This window comes from Engystomops pustulosus, chromosome 5, assembly GCF_040894005.1.
Source record: "Engystomops pustulosus chromosome 5, aEngPut4.maternal, whole genome shotgun sequence".
In the NCBI taxonomy this organism is placed as follows: Eukaryota; Metazoa; Chordata; class Amphibia; order Anura; family Leptodactylidae; genus Engystomops; species Engystomops pustulosus.
The window spans coordinates 182,412,830-182,430,877 of NC_092415.1; positions in this window are offsets into that span (position 1 = coordinate 182,412,830).

Sequence of the window (18,048 nt, forward strand, 5' to 3'; positions counted from 1 at the left end):
AGATTTTAATTCCAGTACGCACGTCCCCACGACTAAGGGCGAGCATGCGCCGGCTCCGTGACAGTTAAAGGGCCAGGGCACCACTAATTGGCGCTGCCCGGCCGCTGCCCTAATATGTAGCATGCCTCTCTCTGTGACCACTGCTGGATTTTTGTGCCTCATAGCCTGAGAGAAAGCTTGACTTTATGACTTCTGTGACCTTTGTTTCCGTTCCTGACTTCGTATCTGTGCTGCTCGTCTTGACCTTCTGCTATGTCCCCAACTTCGATCCTGTGTCGCCAACCTTAGCACGACTCTGATTCTACCTGCCGATTCTGTACCTCGCCTTGGTCACTCCTGAAAGCAAAGTCTCGCCTGTGGAGCGACCTGTTGGTATCCCACCGCCACATCACCAACCCGCTATGCGGCGGGCTCTGGTGAATACCACTTAGACTCTGCTCCCAGGTTTCGGCTTAAATCATCGCTCACTGTGCTTACGTAGGTCATCACCACCGACCCTGACAGCACCAGGGCCAGATTAAGGGTCCCAGCGGTATGGAGCACCTCATTTAAGATGGGGCCCCCCAGCTCGGCAGCCAATGCGGGGCCCCCTCCCACAACAATATAAGTAAAAAAGGTACCACATAGTTATACTGTTAAAAAGCTCTAGAGATATTAGAAACCAAAAAATACTCCCGCCATACTATTATAAAATAATGATACCACAATACTGTAACCAATTAAAACTACCATAAGGCCAATATTCCAAACAATAGCGCTGCTATTTATAAATGATCCCTCCAAAATGCAGCACACAGCATCACCACAACATAAAGATAATCGCAACATCCTGATAATGAGCACAAGACTCTATACACAGACCAGTATTACCAATAATTTACCACATATAAACTCCATTTATTGATGATCTTTACCGCCATATTATTATACAAACACCACCGAGCACAGGACAATATCACTAATGACACCTCTGTACAGGGCCCAAATAATAACATTACATCATGATTATCACCACTACATAATAACTGAATAATACTGCAATACTATATCATAACCTCACACAGACCAGTACGTACCACCATGTAGTGACCATATAGTAGTATATAGCAGTCCTGCACAGAGGCCGCAGTGTCATCCAATCACTTACCTATTGACGTCCCTGATGTGGTCTCTTCCCTCCTGTCTGATCTTTCAGGAGACTTCTTCCATCCATGACTCTATCTCTGCGGGTTTATAAAACAAACATGTATATATCATATATATCATATATATCATATATACCCCTTACACCACAACTGACCACACTGTGCTCCACATATATCATATATACCCCTCACACCACAACTGACCACACTGTGTCCCCACATATATCATATATACCCCTTACACCACAACTGACCACACTGTGCCCCCACATATATCATATATACCCCTCACATCACAACTAACCACACTGTGCCCCCACATATATCATATATACCCCTCACACCACAACTGACCACACTGTACCCCACATATATCATATATACCCCTCACACCACAACTGACCACACTGTACCCCACATATATCATATATACCCCTCACACCACAACTGACCACACTGTACCCCCACATATATCATATATACCCCTCACACCACAACTGACCACACTGTGTCCCCACATATATCATATATACCCCTCACACCACAACTGACCACACTGTGCCCCCACATATATCATATATACCCATCACACCACAACTGACCACACTGTGCCCCCACATATATCATATATACCCCTCAAATCACAACTGACCACACTGTGCCCCCACATATATCATATATACCCCTCACACTACAACTGACCACATTGTGCCCCCACATATATCATATATACCCCTCAAATCACAACTGACCACACTGTGCCCCCACATATATCATATATACCCCTCACACAACAACTGACCACATTGTTCTCCCACATATATCATATCTACCCCTCACACCACAACTGACCACACTGTGCCCCTCACATATATCATATATACCCCTCACATCACAACATACCACACTGTGCCTCCACATATATCATATATACCCCTAACACCACAACTGTACACACTGTGCCCCCACATATATCATATACACCCCTCACACCACTACTGACCACACTGTGCGCCCACATATATCATATATACCCCACACACCACAACTGACCACACTGTGCCCCCACATATATCATATATACCCCTCACACCACAACTGACTGCACTGTGCCCCCACATATATCATATATACCCCCCACATATATCATATATACCCCCCACATATATCATATATGCCCCTCACACCACAACTGACCACACTGTACCCCCCACATATATCATATATACCCCTCACACAAGTGATCACACTGTACCCCCCACATATATCATATATACCCCTCACACCACAACTGTCCACACTGTGCACCTATAATGCTACACAAAGAGTTCCCCATAGAGCTTCATTAGGTAGGTCTCTCATTTAGAAACAGCTCCATGCCGTAATGGTACAGCGTGGAGAGTTAAGAATTTATTATACTAGAATGACTGTTGGAATACTAATAATACATTATTTGATATGCTGCCCCCACACAATTAACCGGTTAAGGACCCTTTCCGGTATTTTTCATTTCCATTTTCCACTCCCCACCATCAAAAATGTATAACTTTTTTTATTTTTACACGTAAAGACCTGTGTGACGGCTTGTTTTCTGCGTAACAAATTGCACTTCATGGTGATGGTATTTAATATTCCATGCCGTGTACTCGGAAGCGGGAAAAAATTCCAAATGCAGTGAAAATGGTGAAAACACGCATTTGTGCCGTATTCTTGTGGGCTTGGAAATTACAGCCGTGGGTGGTGTTTTTTGCGACATTTGACAATATTTTCAATGATATCATTTTTAGGACTGTGCGACCTTTTGATCACTTTTTATAGATTTTTTAAAATGTTTTCAAAATGGCAAAAAAGTGCCATTTTCAATTTTGGGCACTATTTTCCGTTACGGCTTAAGCGCAGTGAAAAACCGTTAATATATTTCGATAGATCGGGCATTTTCGGATGCGGTGATACCTAATGTGTATATGATTTTTACTGTTTATTTATATTTATATCAGTTCTAGGGAAAGCGAGGTGATTAGAATTTTTAGGGTTTTTTATTATAATTTTTTTAAAACTTTTTTTATTTTTACTATTTTTCAGACTCCCTAGGGTACTTTAACCCTAGGTTGTCTGATCGATCCTATCATATACTGCCATACAGCCTCTTCATTCTTCGGAAGACCCGAGGCTGGCGACGGATCGACGCTCCTCGATGACGGGGAGCGACGATCCTAGGCATGGGCGCCAACATCTTTTTGAAGCTGCTGGTTGCTTTGCCGGCAGCGATCACTGTGAAAACACCCGCGATTGGTGTTAGCACAGATTGCGGGTGTTACTGGGAAGGGTGATGTCAGACGTGGCGCTTTGTCTGCAGACAAAGCCGCGCCCCCCGGGGCGGCCTGCGGCCCAATCGCATCTGCGTTTCTATTAAATTAACGCAAACCACCGGCGACTCATTCCCGATCGCAGGTGTTTCCATAGAAACGCCAATGCGATTGGTCCGCAGGCCGCCCCGGGGGGCACGGCTTTGTCTGCTTTTGCTTTTGCAGACAAAGCGCCACGTCTGACATCACCCTAAGTCTTTGCTGCAATATGCAGCAAAGACTTACCGGCTATGGAGAGGGTTCAGCCCGTGAGCCCTCTCCATGCAGTAGGACCCGCTGCGTGCTGTGAACCAGTTAATTATTTCATATGCTTCCCCCCCCACAATGAATTATATTATATCCTCCCCCACAATGAATTATATAATATGCTGCCCCCCACAATGAATTATATTACATCCCCCAACAATGAATTATATTACACCCCCCCACACACATAATGAATTATATTATATCCTCCCCCACAATGAATTATATGATACCCTCCCCCACAATGAATTATATGATACCCTCCCCCACAATGAATTATATGATACCCTCCCCCACAATGAATTATATGATATCCTCCCCCACAATGAATTATATGATACCCTCCCCCACAATGAATTATATGATATCCTCCCCCACAATGAATTATATGATACCCTCCCCCACAATGAATTATATAATATCCCCCCCACAATGAATTATATAATATGCTGCTCCCCACAATAAATTACTTCATGTTCTGCCCACCGATCCCCTCTCTCCACCAATGAATGATTTTATACAATAAGCCCCCACCATGTTTTTACTGCTGTTTGATGAAAAAAAAACCCCTCATACTCACCTCTGGCTCCCGCGGCTTCTTTCCTCGTCCTGCGTCCGGACAGGAAAGGGTGATCGCGCGGCCGCGCATCCCAGTTCATGGAGCGATGTGCGCCGGGGTGGTTTTCCGGCCACATCGCTCCAGTAATAGTGCTCGACCGGCCGTTTCCGGCCGCACCGAGCACTATACAGTGACGGGCAGGAGCTTCCTGTCCGGACGGACGGAGGCTCCTGCCCGACTGCCAAGGCGAGGTTCGGGGCCTGTCGGTGGGCCCAGCTGGAGACTTGGAGCGCCAGCCCGGGGCCCCTAACCTATAAATCCGGATCCGGGGGCCCGGCACTAGCGCTCCAATAGTGCCAATGATGATCCGGCTCTGGACAGCACCCCACCTCCGGGATGGCCTATGGCTCAGTCAAAGTTGATATGATCCATTGGGTTTCTATTATATTGAAAGTTCTGTAGTTCATATGGTAAAGAAATTGTGTCATTCATGATATTATACATTTCATAACACTGGGGTTCTTGGCTCTTGGACTCCCCTCAATTGTCAGAATGGAGGACCAGAAGTTTCTCTTATCTGCTTGAAATAAAGGTGACTTCTGGGTTTTGGCTGTTCTCTAAATAAGTCACTGGAACACAAAATAGAGCTCCATTGTAAAGTGTATATTGACAAGGGGAACAAGGTAGACAGGGGATAAATATCATTAATGACATAACCCCTATAAGAAAAACACTGTAAATAGTATTGATATAGTATGCTTGGTTCTTCTATCAAATGTATACTGCATGCTTGCTTCTGTTACCATATCTATACAGTAAGCTTGATTCTCTTACCGTATCTACACAGTCTGCTTATCTATAAATACCAGCAAGCATTTCTCCAACAGCTTTCTAAAGTGTATGGGCAGAGGCATCGGTTTGATGCCACCAACTGGGGGCATAAATACTGTAGTTGTTTTGGGCAGCATCAACACGAATATGGCTCTGTCTATTACTACATACAGGCAGTCCCTGGGTTAAGAACAGAATAGGTTCTGTAGTTTTGTTCATAAGTTGAATCCGTATGTAAGTCGTAACTGTATATGTTATTGTCACGGGTGCCCCCGCAATCCATGTTGCTGATCACGGGTACACCCGTGCCCTCCTATGTCGTGCGGTGTTTCCCCCTGCCCGTACTCACCTCTCCAGGCTCTTGGCTCTGCTCGGGTCCTGGCATGTAGGCCGCACGCCTCCTTCCTTCCAGGCCGCGCGCTCTCGCGCCAACTTCTCAGGATTTAAGGGCCAGCGTCCTTCTAATTGGCGCTGGCTAATCCGGCTCCACTTTATAAATTTTTGATATAGCTGTTTATTGTAGCCAGGGGCTAAAGTACAATAAATTACTAACACCCAGAGGTCCGTTTGTAACTAGGGGTCGCCTGAAAGTCGGCTGTTCTTAAGTAGGGGACCGCCTGTATTGTAATTATTACTAGTAAACAGACAATTTTTTCTCTATTAATCCATCTCAGTGACGACATAAAAATCTACAATAACATAAGGGGCCTGTATGATATTTTTAAATGACCTTAGCTGCAGTGAGATAAGATAAAACTAGGAGAGTGGCTGCTGGCTGGGCATCAAGGACAAGGCATTGCCAACTATAAAAAGGGCAAATTTGATGCAATAGGTACTAAAAAAAGAAAAAGACATAAATATACTGCAAAGTCTTTTGCCAGGAGTTGCCAATAAGTGAATGAGACATGCAAAGATATACAAGATCACAGGACAGTTCCACTGTGGCAAATTAATAAACTATTTAATAAGTTAATAAACTGTTAATTACTTATATTTATCAATAAACTACATTAACATCATTATGAATAATAAATATTATTAAATATTAATCAATATTATTAATATTATTATTAATAAACTATATTAATATTAATAAACTATTAATTCATTTTATTTATCATTTGATTTATTTTGGGTATTTTCTTCTGTTTAAAGGGGAACCTTAAACCATGCTGTAGCCTTCCATGTGAAGTGTCACCTGCATGATGTCTGATGTTGGGGTTTAGAGTATCAGGTGTTCTGCATCCTAAGGCTATATTTACACAAAGTATATTGACTTATCCATGAGGTTTTAATGACTTTTTTGCACAATTGTCTTTCCCTAGGACAGTGGTGGCGCACCTATGGCACAAGAGCCAGAGGTGGCACAAGATTCAGAAGGTGGCACTCGGAGCCTTTTCTGTGGGCACCCAGGCTATCGCTGCAGCAGAGAGTTCACCAGACAAGCCTGGAGTCCCATGTAACTTAAGAGACACTTTCCTGCTTAAGACTGCAGGAAGAGTAAGAAGGTGTGGACAGTTCGAGATTAGAGATGAGCGAGTATACTCGTCCGAGTATACTGCTCGGTCGAGTATTAGCATACTCGGACCGGCTCGTTACTCGGACGAGTATCTCGCCGGCTCGAGATCGAGCATTAAATTAAGTGAAGAACAGTATTTTTATTACATAATAAAATATCCCAGATGTTTACTGATGTTTTGCTTGTAAGAACACATTGAAATAACACTATTCTTCACTTTCCAGGTGTTCGCGCGTGTCACCCGCTAAGTTAGGAGATGTTCGGAACATCTGGAATGTGAAGAATAGTGTTCTTTCAATGTGTTCTGCACTTAAATGGTCGTGTTTTCACTGTTTTTAATGTTTTAATTCTATTCTTCACTTTGCAGCTGTGAGCGCGTATCTCCGAACCTATCGGGAGACACGCGCGCACACCTGCAATGTGAAGAATAGAATTAAAACATTAAAAACAGTGAAAACACGAACATTTAAGGGCAGAACACATTTAAATAACACTATTCTTCACTTTGCAGCTGTGCGCGCGTATCTCCGAACCTATCGGGAGACACGCGCGCACACCTGCAATGTGAAGAATAGAATTAAAACATTAAAAACAGTGAAAACACGAACATTTAAGTGCAGAACACATTTAAATAACACTATTCTTCACATTGCTGATGTGCGAGCACATCTCCGACATTATCGGAAGACACGCGCTAACATCTGCAAAGTGAAGAATAGAATTAAAACATTAAAAACAGTGAACACAGGAGCATTTAAGTGCAGAACACATTGAAAGAACACTATTCTTCACATTCCAGATGTTCTGAACATCTCCTAACTTAGCGGGAGACACGCGCGAACACCTGGAAAGTGAAGAATAGTGTTATTTCAATGTGTTCTTACAAGCAAAACATCAGTAAACATCTGGGATATTTTATTATGCACTGTTCTTTTAATGTTCTCTTTTACTACAAAAATGCTCGGGTCTCCCATTGACTTTAATGGGGTTCGTTATTCGATACGAGCACCCGAGCATCGGGAAAAGCTTGTATCGAATAACGAGCACCCGAGCATTTTAGTGCTCGCTCATCTCTATTCGAGATCATCATTGGAGGTCCTGCTGCTGGCCCCATGATTCTTCCTGTAGAGAGAGACCCTGGAGAGGAGCTACAATGATAGTCTGAATTTGCCCTCCTTCTTTCAACTGTATTGGTGGCATCAGGACACTGATACAAATTACATTGTGGAACAACATGGCGCAGTATGTTACTGTCTAAATTGCCATGTTGGCATTTGATGATAAATAGAGATGAGCGAGCACTAAAATGCTCGGGTACTTGTTATTCGAGACAAAATTTTCCCGATGCTCGAGTGCTCGTCTCGAATAACGAGCCCCATTGAAGTCAATGGGAGACTCGAGCATTTTTCAAGGGGACCAAGGCTCTGCACAGGGAAGCTTGGCCAAACACCTGGAAACCTCAGAAAAGGATGGAAACACCACGGAAATGGACAGGAAACAGCAGGGGCAGCATGCATGGATGCCTCTGAGGCTGCTTAAACGCACCATTATGCCAAAATTATGGGCAACAGCATGGCCATGACAGAGTGACAGAATGAAGCTAGATAGCATCTAAAACATCCAATAATTGACCCTGACACTATAGGGGACGGCATGCAGAGGCAGCGGCAGCAGGCTAGAGAGTGTCATGGCGACATACCCTAAATGGACTCAGGCTTCAAACCAATGGGTGGCAGAGAGGAACCAAAGGAGGTGAGCAAGAAGCGCTGAAATTATTTCCTCTGTGAACAAAAGGTTGACGGTATATTTAGTCGATAACACAGCATGGTGGCGACATATTGACCAAGTTCCATAACGTATCTGGTGAAACACCCGAAAAATTAGCCTGACACAGCTCGTTTGATAAGGGGACGACATTTGGAGGCAGCCATGGAGAGGACTTCCATGATTAAGAGCGACAGTATGGGGCATCCACATTGCGCTTCTATGATTGCAACTGCAGGTCTCCAGCATGGCGGCGACAGACGCGCCGAGTTCCACTATGTATGTGGTGAAACACCTGAAAATTCTGCCTGACACAGCTCGTTTGATAAGGGGACCATGTATGGAGTCAGTGAACTAGTAGTAGATTAAAGGTGCTGCAGTTAAAACTATGTTAGTTGGATCTTGGCATGGAGCTGGCGCTCCGCTGCCAGGCGAGCTTTCGCCAATCCAAGCCCCTGTCTCTAGGCTACTCCCCAAACAGCACTTCTAAGAACCTTTTGTATAAGATCAAGTGTAGTAGCGTTCTTATAAGTTTGGGATATGGCGGGTGAGGGGAATGTAAACAGATGCGCAAGAAGCACTGAAATAATATCGGTAAATGATAAAAGTTTGCCAGTATATTTTGTGGATTACACAGCAGGGTGGCGACAAAGTTAACAAGTTTGATGTGGAATGCCCTGTAATAGCTCTTGGGCGGTGTGCCTTTTATCGCCTAGGCTCAGCAGTTTGAGCACCGCCTGCTGTCGCTTAGCGACGGCACTGCTGCTGTGCCTAGAGCTAGCGACTGATGGCGCCATGCCCACGGATGGTAATTCGGAGGAGGTGGAGGAGGGGTGGGAGGAGGAGGAGGTATAGTAGGACTTTGAGACCTGGACCGAGGTAGGCCCCGCAATCCTCGGCGTCGGCAGTATATGACCAGCCCCAGGGTCAGACTCGGTCCCAGCCTCCACCAAGTTAAGTGTAGTAGCATTCTTATAAGTTTGGGATATGGTGGGTGAGGGGAATGTAAACATATGCGCAAGAAGTGCTGAAATAATATTGGTTAATCATAAAAGTTTGCCAGTATATTTTGTGGATAACACAGCAGGGTGGCGACAAAGTTAACAACTTTGATGTGGAATCCATGAAAACAACCCAAATTTCTGCCTGACACACCTCGTTTGATAAGGGGACGATTTATGGAGGCAGCTATATGGACGACTTTTGGAGGTAGCAATGGAGACAACGTGTGGAGGCTGCTATGGAGACAATTTAATTTGGATAGTGCCTGTATGTGGCAGTCCAAAAAAGTTTTCAAACCAGAGGAGCAGGTAGGTGGCCCTCCAGAAAAATGAAATAGATTGAGTGCCTGTATGTGGCAGTCCAAAAAAGTTTTCAAACCAGAGGAGCAGGTAGGTGGCCCTCCAGAAAAATTGAATAGATTGAGTGCCTGTATGTGGCAGTCCAAAAAAGTTTTCAAACCAGAGGAGCAGGTAGGTGGCCCTCCAGAAAAATGAAATAGATTGAGTGCCTGTATGTGGCAGTCCAAAAAAGTTTTCAAACCAGAGGAGCAGGTAGGTGGCCCTCCAGAAAAATTGAATAGATTGAGTGCCTGTATGTGGCAGTCCAAAAAAGTTTTCAAACCAGAGGAGCAGGTAGGTGGCCCTCCAGAAAAATGAAATAGATTGAGTGCCTGTATGTGGCAGTCCAAAAAAGTTTTCAAACCAGAGGAGCAGGTAGGTGGCCCTGCAGAAAAATTGAATAGATTGAGTGCATGTATGTGGCAGTCCCAAAAATTGTTTAAAACAGAGGACCGGGTAGGTGGCCCTCCAGAAAAATTAAATGCATAGAGTATGTGAGACACTGAAGGGGTTAACTGTGGATGGGCGGTATGTTTCCCCTAGGTTTTGCTTCTATGCAAGGCCTTAGTGCTGAGGTGGGTTTGTCCAGCACCTTGGACACAGGTGATGGGAACAGCCTAATTAGCCTGGATAAAATGACTCAGCAGAGTTGAGTGGGTTGTCTCTCTGTGGAAGGAGGCTGAGAGGACACAGCCCTGACCTGTGTGTCTGGAGCAGCCACGTGATCTTTGGTTAGTGTGAGTTAGTGGACTATTTGTATAGTTAGCACCCTGACGGGTAGGTTTTTTTGTTTGTTTATTCAAATACCTGAATGTAAAGGCTGGTTTATTTTTGCTGCAATAAACGCAGGCGAGACCTGTTTGGACTGTACCCTGGTGTCACTGTCTTGAACTGCATCCCAGCACCCCGCTACCACGGTCTCTACTGGGCCAAATCCCCACATATGGTGCTTCGGATTGCGGGCAGTTCAAAAAGACATACACCTGAAAGGCTCGCTACATCCTGCAACAGTGCATGGCCTGGGTGAAAGCAGCAGGCAAAGTGCAGGATAAAGCCAAGATGGAGGACTTTATTAAATACCTGCAAGAGGAGGCCAGAGCTAATCGGCAGCAGCAGCAGGAAGAGTCCCTGGCTAATCGGCAGCTGCAGCAAGCCATGCTCCAGCAGCAGGAGGAGAGGTCCCGACAGCAGCAAGCCATGTTCCAGCAGCAGGAGGAGAGGTCCCGACAGCAGCAAGCCATGCTCCAGCAACAGCAGGAGGAGTCCCGAGCCATGTTCCAGCTGATGATGGAGAAGTTTTCTGGCATTATGGCAGCACCGCAAGCGACGACTACTGAGGGGTCCCATACTGGTCTACAAGGGTACCCGGTTGTCCAGCGTTCCGCACGGGCTGCAGTACAAAAGGCTTTACAAAAAATGGCGACGACCGACGACGTGGAGGCGTATCTCACAGTGTTCGAGCGAGTAGCTGAGCGAGAGGAGTTACCGGCTGAGCAGTGGGCAGATGTCCTGGCACCGTTCCTGACCGGCGAGTCGCAGAAGGCTTACTACGACCTGAGTGAAACGGAGGCCCGTAAGTACCCCCAGCTAAAGGCGGAGATTCTTGCTCGTCTTGGGGTCACCGTTCAAGTTCGCTCCAGCCGGGTCCACCAGTGGGCTTACTCAGAAAAATTACCCCCACGCTCCCAAATGCATGACCTGATCCATCTTGTCCGGAAGTGGCTACAACCAGAGGACTGCACCCCCGCACAGATGGTAGAGAGAGTGGTCCTCGACAAATTCACCCGTTCTCTCCCCTCTCGGCTCCAGCGGTGGGTTGGACAGGCCGGTCCCACAAAAGCTGAGGAGCTTGTGTCCCTAGTAGAGAGGTATCGGGCTACAGAGGACCTTCTACTTACCTCTCCGACACGAAGCAGTGCCAGTGACAGGGTCACCAAACCAGCTGGTAAGACCGCTACTTCGGAAAAGGGGAGACATGTCAGGTTGGGAGGGGGTTCATTGGGGGGGTGGATACCCAGAAACCCAGTGAGGCTCGTGACAGAGGTCATGGCCGTATACAGTGCTGGCGGTGCCATGAAATGGGCCATATGGCTGCCAACTGTCCACTGTCAGTGGAGCCAATGGACTGCAACCAGACCCGGCGAGTGTCACTGTTTGCCCGGCCAGTTCTGGCGGCTGAGTCAATCACGGATGCAGAACCCCAAGTATGCATGGTCACAATCGGTGGTCACACAGTGGAAGCCTTGCTAGACTCAGGGAGTCTGGTCACCCTGGTGCGGGGAACTTTGGTTGATCCTGGACTATACAGTGGGCGGAGAGTGGGAGTGTTGTGTATACATGGGGACACTCGCGAATATCCCACTGCTGTCATCAACCTACATACCCCTTGTGGTACTGTTACCCATGAAGTGGGGGTGGTGGGGACCCTTTTTCATGAGGCTATTATCGGCAGAGACTTACCGGTGTTTTGGGACCTCTGGAGACGAAGACCCACCTCAGGTGCTGTTGCAGATAATGGACATCAGGTATGTCCGGCCTTGGCCCCTGAACCCTTTGAGGCCGATGTACACACACCAGCAGTAGGGGTGACCCCATGTGATGAATTCTCTCCCCTAGAGGTCCTAGCTGGTGAGGTCGAGGGCCACGAGGAGGTGGCCGACATGCTGGACCTTGAGATTTCCCGTGACAATTTTGGGGCTGCACAGCTACAGGACCCTACCTTGGTTAAAGCACGGGAGAATGTCAAGGTGATAAATGGGGTGCTCCAAATACCAGGGGCTGATAAAATATACCCCCGAATGGTGATTATTGGGGAACTGTTGTACAGGGTCGACCAGATACGGGGTGAGGAGGTTGAGCAACTTGTAGTACCCCAATCTCACCGTAGGCTGGTGCTAGAGTTGGCACACAAACATGTGCTGGGAGGGCACTTAGGTGTTGAGAAGACCCGAGAGAGGATCCTGCAGCGATTTTTCTGGCCCGGGGTGTGGGAGGAGGTAAACCGGTATTGTAGCTCCTGCCCTGAGTGTCAACTTACTGCCCCGGTCTCCCACTTCAGGAGTCCTTTGGTCCCGCTACCGATCATAGAAGTGCCCTTTGAACGGATTGCAATGGATCTGGTTGGCCCCATAGTCAAATCCTCCAGGGGGCACCAATACATCCTAGTTATCCTGGACTACGCTACGCGGTATCCCGAGGCGATTCCATTAAGGAACACCTCCTCCAAAAATATTGCTAGGGAGCTGTTCCAGGTGTTCTCCCGCACAGGCCTCCCCAAGGAAATCTTGACTGACCAGGGTACCCCTTTCATGTCTAGGGTAATGAAGGAGATGTGTAAGTTACTACAGGTAAAACAGCTCCGCACCTCTGTGTATCATCCTCAGACAGATGGCCTGGTCGAGAGGTTTAATAAGACCTTGAAGGGGATGCTTAAGAGGGTGGTCAGCAAAGATGGGAAGGACTGGGATTGTTTGTTGCCCTATTTGATGTTTGCCATACGTGAAGTTCCCCAGTCCTCCACGGGTTTCTCACCCTTTGAGCTGTTATATGGCCGTTCCCCACGTGGGCTTTTGGATGTAGCCAAGGAGACCTGGGAACAGGAGAGGACCCCCCACCGTAGTGTGATAGAACACGTCTCCCTTATGCAGGACCGCATAGCGGCGGTAATGCCCCTTGTAAAGGAGCACATGACAAGGGCACAAGAGGCCCAGTCTAGGGTCTACAATAGGTCAGCCAGACTCAGGACCTTTAACCCAGGCGACAGAGTGCTAGTTCTGGTGCCCACCGTGGAGAGCAAGTTCTTGGCAAAATGGCAAGGACCATATGAGGTCATGGAGAGAGTGGGGAAGGTAACCTACAGGGTATCTCAGCCGGGGAGGAGGAAACCCGAACAGATATACCACGTGAACCTCCTAAAGCCATGGAGGGAAAGAGAGTCCCTGATGGCCATGGGAGTAGAGAAGGCGTCTGTCCCCAAGAAGGGGACACCGGAGGTAGGTGTACCCGATGCCAAGGTGCCTGAAGTACGGATCTCGGAGTCCCTCTCCAGGGCCCAGATTCAGGAAGCGAAGGAGTTTGTGCTCCGAAACGTTGATGTGTTCTCTAAGTTACCGGGACGTACTTCAGTCATCAAGCATGACATCATAACCGAACCCCACATCCGGGTACAACAAAAACCCTACCGGGTCCCTGAAGCGCGCCGGCTTGCCATATCCGAAGAAGTCAGGCAGATGTTAGACCTGGGGGTTATCGAGGAATCTAAAAGTGACTGGTCGAGTCCTATTGTGTTGATTCCCAAACCTGATGGTTCCCTACGGTTCTGCAACGATTTTAGGAAGTTGAACGAGGTGTCCAAATTTGATTCCTATCCCATGCCCAGGGTTGACGAGTTGATAGAACGACTTGGACAGGCTAGGTTCTTCTCCACCCTTGACCTGACGAAAGGGTATTGGCAGGTACCCCTGACTGACAGGGCTAAAGAGAAGACCGCTTTTGTTACCCCTGATGGGCTTTTTCAGTACGTGGTACTCCCCTTTGGGCTACATGGGGCTCCCGCCACATTCCAGAGGTTAATGGATCTTGTGCTAAAACCTCACCGGAGTTATGCCTCTGCCTACTTGGATGACATCATAGTCTATAGTAACGACTGGGGGAGTCATCTAGCCAAAGTACAAGCAGTGGTAGACTCCCTGAGGGCAGCAGGGCTGACAGCGAACCCCCAAAAATGTGCACTGGGTCTGGAAGAGGCCCGTTACCTGGGGTACCGTATTGGGCGAGGGGTCATCAAACCCCAAGTAAATAAAGTAGAGGCGATCCAGCAGTGGCCACGACCTTTGAGCAAGAAGCAAGTGAGGGCTTTTCTGGGCATAGTGGGCTATTATCGCCGATTTATCCCCGATTTTGCGACAATAGCGGCACCCCTGACTGACCTGACTAAGGGTAGCAGGGCGGTGATGGTAAAGTGGAGTGAAGAGGCTGAGGGGGCGTTTCAGCGACTTAAGACGGTTTTGTGTGAGGGACCGATACTGATCACCCCTAACTTCACCAAGACCTTTATTGTGCAGACTGACGCTTCTGACGTGGGCTTGGGGGCTGTCCTGTCCCAAGTAGTGGAGGGTGAGGAACATCCTGTAACATTCCTGAGCCGCAAGCTCACACCTCCTGAAAAGAACTATAGTATAGTTGAGAGGGAGTGCTTAGCGATCAAATGGGCTCTGGAATCCCTGAGGTATTATCTGGTAGGGCGGCAGTTTACACTAGTGACTGATCACTCTCCCCTAACCTGGATGAGTCAGGCCAAGGAGAGGAACGCCAGGGTCACAAGGTGGTTCCTAATGCTCCAGAATTTTAAATTCACGGTGGAACATCGAGCAGGAAAGCTGCATGGGAATGCCGATGCCCTATCCCGTACCCACTGTCTGATGGCCAAAAATGTTCGTCCCCACAGGGTCAAACAGAGGGGGAGGGTATGTGAGACACTGAAGGGGTTAACTGTGGATGGGCGGTATGTTTCCCCTAGGTTTTGCTTCTATGCAAGGCCTTAGTGCTGAGGTGGGTTTGTCCAGCACCTTGGACACAGGTGATGGGAACAGCCTAATTAGCCTGGATAAAATGACTCAGCAGAGTTGAGTGGGTTGTCTCTCTGTGGAAGGAGGCTGAGAGGACACAGCCCTGACCTGTGTGTCTGGAGCAGCCACGTGATCTTTGGTTAGTGTGAGTTAGTGGACTATTTGTATAGTTAGCACCCTGACGGGTAGGTTTTTTTGTTTGTTTATTCAAATACCTGAATGTAAAGGCTGGTTTATTTTTGCTGCAATAAACGCAGGCGAGACCTGTTTGGACTGTACCCTGGTGTCACTGTCTTGAACTGCATCCCAGCACCCCGCTACCACGGTCTCTACTGGGCCAAATCCCCACAAGTACTATAGCTAGAGCCAGTGGGCCCTGTCAAAAAATAGCCAGTTTCCTCTGCTTTAGTGTACAAAGAGGAGGAGAAGGAGGAAAATGAGGAGGAGGAGTGCATAAATTATTCAGGTTGAGCTTCCTTCACCTGGTGGAGATTGGAAATTATGAGAAATCCAGGCTTTATTCATCTTAATAAGCGTCAGCCTGTCAGCGCTGTCAGTCGACAGGCGTGTACGCTTATCGGTGATGATGCCACCAGCTGCACTGAAAACCCGCTCGGACAACACACTAGCGGCAGGGCAGGCAAGAACCTCCAAGGCGTACAGCGCCAGTTCGTGCCACATGTCCAGCTTTGAAACCCAGTAGTTGTAGGGAGCTGTGTGATCATTTAGGACGATGGTATGGTCAGCTACGTACTCCCTCACCATCTTTCTGTAAAGATCAGCCCTACTCTGCCGAGACTGGGGACAGGTGACAGTGTCTTGCTGGGGTGACAAAAGCCTGGCAAAAGCCTTGTAAAGCGTACCCTTGCCAGTGCTGGACAAGCTGCCTGATCGCCTACTCTCCCTCGCTACTTGTCCCGCAGAAGTACGCCCTCTGCCGCTAGCGCTGTCAGGAGGGAAATACTGTTTCAGCTTGTGCACCAGGGCCTGCTGGTATTCATGCATTCTCACACTCCTTTCCTCTCCAGGGATGAGAGTGGAAAGATTTTGCTTGTACCGTGGGTCCAGGAGAGTGAATACCCAGTAATCGGTGCTGGAATAAATTCTTTGAACGCGAGGGTCACGGGATAGGCAGCCTAGCATGAAATCTGCCATATGCGCCAGAGTCCCAACGCGCAAAATTCACTCCCCTCACTGGCCTGACTGTCCATTTCCTCCTCCTCCAACTCCTCCAACTCCTCTTCTTCTGCCCATACACGCTGAACAGTGAAGGACTGAACAATGGTCCCCTCTTGTATCTCGCCAACATTCTCCTCCTCTTCCTCCTCATCCTCCTCCACCTCCTCCGATATGCGCTGAGAAACAGACCTGAGGGTGCTTTGGCTATCAACAAGGGAATCTTCTTCCCCCGTCTCTTGTGACGAGCGCAAAGCTTCCGACTTCATGCTGATCAGAGAGTTTTTCAACAGGCCAAGCAGCGGGATGGTGAGGCTGATGATGGCGGCATCGCCGCTGGTGGAAATTGACATCTGGCAGTCTACAATCGCTCTGCGCTGCTGGTAAACTCTGGATAACATGGTTAGTGTTGAATTCCACCTCGTGGGCACGTCGCACAACAGTCGGTGAGCGGGCAGTTGGAGGCGGCGCTGCGCTGCCCTGAGAGTGGCAGCATCTGTGCTGGACTTCCTGAAATGCGCACAGATGCGGCGCACCTTCGTGAGCAAATCAGACAGATTGGGGTATGTCTTGAGGAAACGCTGAACTATCAGATTTAACACATGGGCCAGGCATGGCACATGTGTCAGTCTGCCGAGTTGCAGAGCCGCCACCAGGTTACGGCCGTTGTCACACACAACCATGCCTGGCTTCAGGTTCAGCGGTGCCAGCCACAGATCAGTCTGCGCCGTGATGCCCTGTAATAGTTCTTGGGCGGTGTGCCTTTTATCGCCTAGGCTCAGCAGTTTGAGCACCGCCTGCTGTCGCTTAGCGACGGCAATGCTGCTGTGCCTAGAGCTAGCGACTGATGGCGCCATGCCCACGGATGGTAGTTCGGAGGAGGAGGTGGAGGAGGGGTGGGAGGAGGAGGAGGCATAGTAGGCCTGAAAGACCTGGACCGAGGTAGGCCCCGCAATCCTCGGCGTCGGCAGTATATGACCAGCCGCAGGGTCAGACTCGGTCCCAGCCTCCACCAAGTTAACCCAATGTGCCGTCAGGGATATATAGTGGCCCTGCCCGGCAGCACTCGTCCACGTGTCCGTGGTCAGGTGGACCTTGTCAGAAACGGCGTTGGTCAGGGCACGGATGATGTTGTCTGACACGTGCTGGTGCAGGGCTGGGACGGCACATCGGGAAAAGTAGTGGCGGCTGGGGACCGAATACCGAGGGGCGGCCGCCGCCATGAGGTTGCGAAAGGCCTCGGTCTCTACCAGCCTATAGGGCAGCATCTCCAGGCTAAGCAATCTGGAGATGTGGACATTGAGGGCTTGGGCGTGCGGGTGGGTTGCACTATATTTCCTTTTCCGCTCCAGCGTCTGGGGTATGGAGAGCTGAACGCTGGTGGATGCTGTGGAGGATCGTGGAGGCGACGATGGGGTTTTTGGGCCAGGGTCCTGGGCAGGGGGCTGACTATCAGCTGACACAGTGGAAGGAGCAGTGGTGTGCACGGCCGGAGGTGAACGGGCTTAGTGCCACTGAGTGGGGTGTTTAGCATT